Source organism: Magnolia sinica, chromosome 18 (genome assembly GCF_029962835.1).
Source record: "Magnolia sinica isolate HGM2019 chromosome 18, MsV1, whole genome shotgun sequence".
Classification (NCBI taxonomy): domain Eukaryota; kingdom Viridiplantae; phylum Streptophyta; class Magnoliopsida; order Magnoliales; family Magnoliaceae; genus Magnolia; species Magnolia sinica.
Genome location: NC_080590.1, coordinates 26,783,598 through 26,789,597, shown reverse-complemented (window position 1 = coordinate 26,789,597; position 6,000 = coordinate 26,783,598). Strand labels below are relative to the sequence as shown.

Here is a 6,000-nt window from a genome sequence, read left to right as displayed (position 1 = left end):
TTTAATTATCGTCATGCACAGCTCCGAAATGTCATAGAGCGTTATTTTGGTCTCTTGAAAGGCCATTTTCCTATACTACGTGTCGCACCACAGTACAAGTTTATAACTCAAGTAAAGATTGTTATAGCTTGCTGTGTTATACACAACTTCATTCGTGTGTGTGGTGATGATAGATTTTCAGCGACAGTTGAGGATATTACAGATAGTGATGAGGAAATGTCACCATCTCCTATTGACGTGACTGCAGCCGAAGAAGATTGCGCTTTATCTCACGTGACTGATAAAGCAAGGGTAGACTGAGTGAAAAAGAGAGATGACATTACAGATAGGATGTGAAATGACAGTCTCCCTCGGACCCGGCAGCAACATTGACAAATTTAAGTTTCTGGACATGTATATTGTTGTTTTGTGTAACAGCAGAATTTTTTGGTTAATCATCTGTTTTGGTTTGGGATAGTTGTTGAATTTATGGTTAAGGTAGTGATGGGTTATGCATGGATGTTATGGTATATGTACTTAGACTGTTTAGTAACTTGTACTTTTAATATCCTATTATCATCTCTCCATTATGTCAGGACGGATATTTGCAATGTTTCTTAATATCATGTTTTCCTATTCCCATTAACTAACTGTTATTAATGCGTATGTAATATGAATTTCCTACGGAGTTCGTACAATGGAAAAAAATCTTCGTTTCAATCGAGTTCCCCTGCACGGGATACATACTCCCCTAAAAAATCATCTACAACACCGAGTAAACAATTTGGTAGCCCAAGTAAGAGAAACGCCACACCGAGCAAAATTAGAAAAAATACAGGTAGTAGGATATCTGGTTGGGTTCAATGGTCGGATGATATGGACAATGCACTAGTGGATGCACAAGTGGAATAGGTGAATCTCGGAAGAAAGAATGATATGGGTTTCAAACCTGAGGCCTACAAGGCCACAATAAATGAAATCTCTACTAGATGTGGTGTTCATCTAGAGAACAAACACATCTCAAATGGCTTGTGTTCATTAAAGAGAGTTTATTGGGTTGTCCAAGACATGCTCAACACTTCCAGGTTTGGCTGGGACAATCAGATGAAAATAGTGATAGCAACTGACGAAGTATGGGATAGGTATATTACAGTAAGTAATAGCTATAACTTTTTGGCTGATATATGTAATCAATGAAAATTGATGAAAAGTTGCTAACGAGATTATATTAACGTTGTTTTGCAGTCACATCCATTCGCCAAAAAAGTCCGTGGGAAACATATCGAAAGATTCACCGATCTGGCTTTCATGTTCGGCAGTGACTGTGTCCATGGCTCATTTGCGAGCACCGCTTATTCGTCAACATTGTCTGATTGTCGTCGATCTAGAAATGAATTCAATACTGATTCTGAATCCGGTGATATTGGGACTGAGGTAGTTCGCCTTTCCTCTGATTCTGGGGATGACCACGATAATGGTTCAGCCTTTTGTGCCATCGATGGATCACAGCGGATGCATAATGTTAGAACAGTACCTGTAGAGACCTCTAGGGGCTCAAAAAGTACTAACTCAACCGCAACAGGCTATACCCGACAAAAAAGGAGTAAGCCGAGTGATGTCATCGGTGATAGAATGGGAGAAGTGGCTAAAGCTGTCAAGTCCCTTACTGTCACAATGTCTCAAGGCAAAACAATAACTAGACTGTAGAGACTGTTGGGCATACTTCAAGAAGTTGATGGTCTCAGTCCCGAGGACCAAATACGGGTTGCCTGGTTGATGCAGGGGGATCTTGTTAGCGCTAGATATTTTTTGAAGATGGGCCATGAGAGGAGAAAGGAGTGGGTACAAAAACTCCTCAAACGTAGTGGCCCAGTCTGATAACAGAAATTGTGTTTGATAAACATTAGTGAGGAAGTTGATGAAACTGAACTTTTTGTTTTTTTTGTAAAACCGTTATGTTAGAATGTGTTTAGATGGGTGGTGAAGGTGGATTGGATGGTGCTCATTGGAGCACAGATTACTCTGGTTTGTTGTTAATTTTGTATTGTGGTGATGCTGATGGTTGCACCATTAGTAATTTTGATGTTTTATATATATATATCAATTTGTGACTTGTCATTTGCATAGATGTAACTACAGTTCAGTTGACTTCATATGATATACCAGGCAATGCATGCAGCTTGGTTATAGCACTGACCTGCATTTAAGTCTGTCTAGCTCTATTACAAAGGTTTACAGGTGCTGTTTTGGAGATGGTGGATCTATTACAGAGGTTCTACTTGCTATTTTGGAGATGTTAGTTCTTACAATGTTTCATTCTTATATATTAGTCAAATGCTATGGTTGATATAATCTTAAATTCATCTGTTGTTTTTCTGCATCTAATCAGTGTTGGTTTTTAAGACTGATTTCATATCATCGAATTGGAACTTGTATAAGTCTTCATTCAAGTGAGCAGGGTTTATAATATTCTTTTCACAACAACCAGGATTTGAATCCATCTATCGGATGGGTATTATTATGTCAGTCTGGGTTTGAAGGGTGACTATCATGTGAGAAAGAGTATGTTTATTTTGTACATAGAATTTCAATTTGGCTTTCTATTTATGATATTCATTGCATAATTTTCAAGAGATGTTTTTAGATCTATACTTTCAAGAAAAACACAGCTTCATCAGTAATTGCACATCCAAACTGACGGTAATTGGATTTTTTATAGGTACAAATGGGCAAATACTATATGGTATTTGTCGACAGAGTGCCTGGAATTTATGAGAATTTGGGAGCTTGCTCGGGCACAAGTAGAGGGATACAGTGGGTCAAGACACCAATCATTTAAATCGTAGGCATCGGCTATGACAGAGTGGATGAAATTCAAGGTTTGGATTTTTCTTTCTTCTGCATTGGTCTGTTTCATTATTGAACATTTTTTCTAGCTATGACCAGCTTTGTACAGCATATGATATAAAAAAAGAACAGATGGACATTCGACTTTAATGATTGTAGGCCACTCAACATCATGTTGGATCTTCAACCAATCCAGTTACTCCAATCTGGGCGTCAGCAATCAGGACCGAAGGCCTCACCAGAAGAGTCGAAAGTGAGTCTGCTTCGTTTCATCGTTTGCCTTCAAGACTTGAAGATGAAGTTGGGATGCACCTTCTTTATGAGCTCAACTCGGAAGAAAATGGGGTTGATACAGAAGGAGGGATTATGCATGCCATTTTCAAGATGATTATTGGAGTGATGCTCATATACGCAGTGATATCTTGGTTTGTTTCATCGCTTTGATGATAACAATGTTTTACAATTGCTTCGCTGGATGACTGGGGCATAGAACACATAATCGTTCGGACTCAGAAAAAAGCCTTTTTGGGTTTAACTTGTTCATAACATTTTTTTTTCTACTTTTTTTTTAATGTTTTCTTTTAGTTTAAGGAAGTACATGTATTACATTTCTGTTATCTATTATCAAGTTATTATTGTTTGTTTTTGGGTTATCTATGTGTTGTGGTCCACAAGGAAATTAGTCGGTTGTCTTTGGCCCACACCCTGACATATGTGCTACAACCACTGATCTTCGTGCGTACGAGACAACCCAGATGAATGATTCATAGGAGATTCATCTTAATCCAGATGTTTCGTTGACCCCAGCATGTTTTCTACGGTGTGGATTTATTGCGCACTGCATCCTGGACGGTTTGGATGAAAGACATACATCGTGTTGGTGCCCCCTAGAGCATTTGACACCATCCATTGGGTGGTGTCACGTTTTAGTAGCCAATCCATGGTCCATTGCAACTAACACATGTGGTCTGTGTTACGGACTTTTCGCACTAGGGAGTCCATTCCTTGAACAAACACTGAATTGGGTATATCTGCTGAATAGATATTTAAGGTCACTCCATACCAAACATTGTACTGATCTATGATAATACTCATGAATACAATATACAATGTCCAGAGTATACACGTTGTATAGTATTACATCGCAATATAATACTATACGTGAATCCAAACATGCCCTAAGCGTATTGAACAATCCCTGTCAAGGCTCATTGTGACTTTTGTATTTTATCCAAGCCATTCATTTGTTTTACTGGCTGATTTGGATGACAAATAAATATCACTGTGAGCCCTAGGAAAGTTTCAACGCTGGACATCACTATTCCACCATCTTCTGTAGTGTGGTCCACTTGGGCTTGGGATGTGATTGAATTATGACATGATGCCCTAAAATAATCTATACAAATGGACTAGGGTGAGTACGCAATTAACTTCCATTCTGGTAGGACTTGCATAGGAACAGGCCCACCCAGGAAACAAAAGCAAGCCGAAGTAGGAATTACTTGATATCTTTTTAAAAAAAAAAACCGAAAGAAAGAAAAGTTTTTTGAGTACGGTAACCATCGTGACTCTACATTGGATCACAAGGAAGCGGATTGCCTACATAGTTATACTCTAAGCGTACAGAGTAAACTCAATGTAGCCCACCCTAATTTATATACTTTATCGACTCCATCCATCCATTTCGACAAATAACTTTAGGGCTTGAGGCAAAAAAATGAAGCATGTTCGAAGCTCAAGTGACCCACACCGCAGGAAAAATTGTAAATTGAATGTCTACCATTGAAACTTTCTTAAGGGCCACAGAAGTTTCGGATGAAGCTGATATTTGTTTTTCCCTTCATCCATGTCTACATGATCTTATGAACATGTTGGATGATAAATAAAATCATTGTGGGCCTTAGGAAGGTTTTAGCGGTGGAAATCATTATTCCCACTGTTTCTTGTGGTGTGGTCCACTTGAGTTTTGGATATACTTCAATATTGGGTTTAACTCCTAAAATGAGTTGAAAAAATGGATGGACAATGTGGATGAACCACATACATTCACAGTGGGCCCAATAGAGTTTACTAGTTATGATAAAAGTGTTAGTCATACTCAATGTGATTTCAGTGCCTCAACCCCACTTAGAAAAATTGGAGGACTACTTTATATGGTTTTGTGGCCATTGCATGGATGGTTTGTAAATTATAACGTAGAATTAAAAAGAATTATGTTATGCATCAAGTATAGAGATTAAATAAACTGAATAAATGACATACCTGATTTGAAAAGATATTGCTAAATGAATCACTGGGATCTTCAAAACCTTACACCCTTATGCAAGCAACGGGATGGGATGAATAGGCTTCAAAACATGTATAGGTTCGGAGACCTAGACATGTTTATATAGTTGTTGAGGGAATGAGTTTTTAGCCCATTGAAACTCCTCTCCCTTAAGGCTTTATATGATTTTAGCATTCCTATTCCAACCAAAGCATTGTGCGTGTAACATAGCTATAGCGCACCACCCTCACACGATTTTAGATTAATCATAACTTGAGTGGGGTCCACCGGTATGCCCGATCATGATATCCAACTCTTAAGTAAGTCCAAACCGTTGATCAAATAGGCCTACCTTATAGAATTCTTACATTCTTCCACTTTGGCCACATTGATCAATGTCAAGGATAAATTTGTAAACACATTTTATTTTTTATTTTTAAAAATCTGAATGGTCAACTAATGTAATTGTTAAGTAATACAGGTAATACTTCTACAATTTGGTCTATCAAGACTACTAGTATTGGAATGCTTTAGCCATCACAACATTTTAATTTAATGAAGTGAGACTAAGTACGGTCACGAATACCACCAGTCTTATCAATATATATCGGGAACAAGAAAGTGTGTATGAAAATTACACACGTAATATAATCATATATGCCCATCCTTAAAAGGTTATGGATGTTTCAAATGTCTCCAATGAGACAAGACTTTATTTTCGCTTACTCAAGACAAATTGCACATACTTAAGGAAAACCAGAAATTAATTTTATTTCAGAATCATCAAGACTTTACAAATGAAATCTCTATACATGTCTATGCAAAATGGATCACACTCAGCTCTCACTAATTGAATACAACTGTGGCATTGATAACTCTCATAGATGTCACATGCTCCTTAAATAGTG

The 6,000-nt window shown here is 37.7% G+C and overlaps 1 long non-coding RNA gene across 1 annotated transcript; it reads left to right on the top strand.

The window, feature by feature from the left end:
* Positions 1-1,990: 1,990 nt before the first annotated feature.
* On the top strand, positions 1,991-3,378 carry LOC131233127 (uncharacterized). Its single transcript, XR_009165097.1, has 3 exons — positions 1,991-2,209; positions 2,252-2,858; positions 2,986-3,378. It is a non-coding gene; the product is annotated as an uncharacterized LOC131233127 (long non-coding RNA).
* The last annotated feature ends 2,622 nt before the right edge of the window (positions 3,379-6,000 follow it).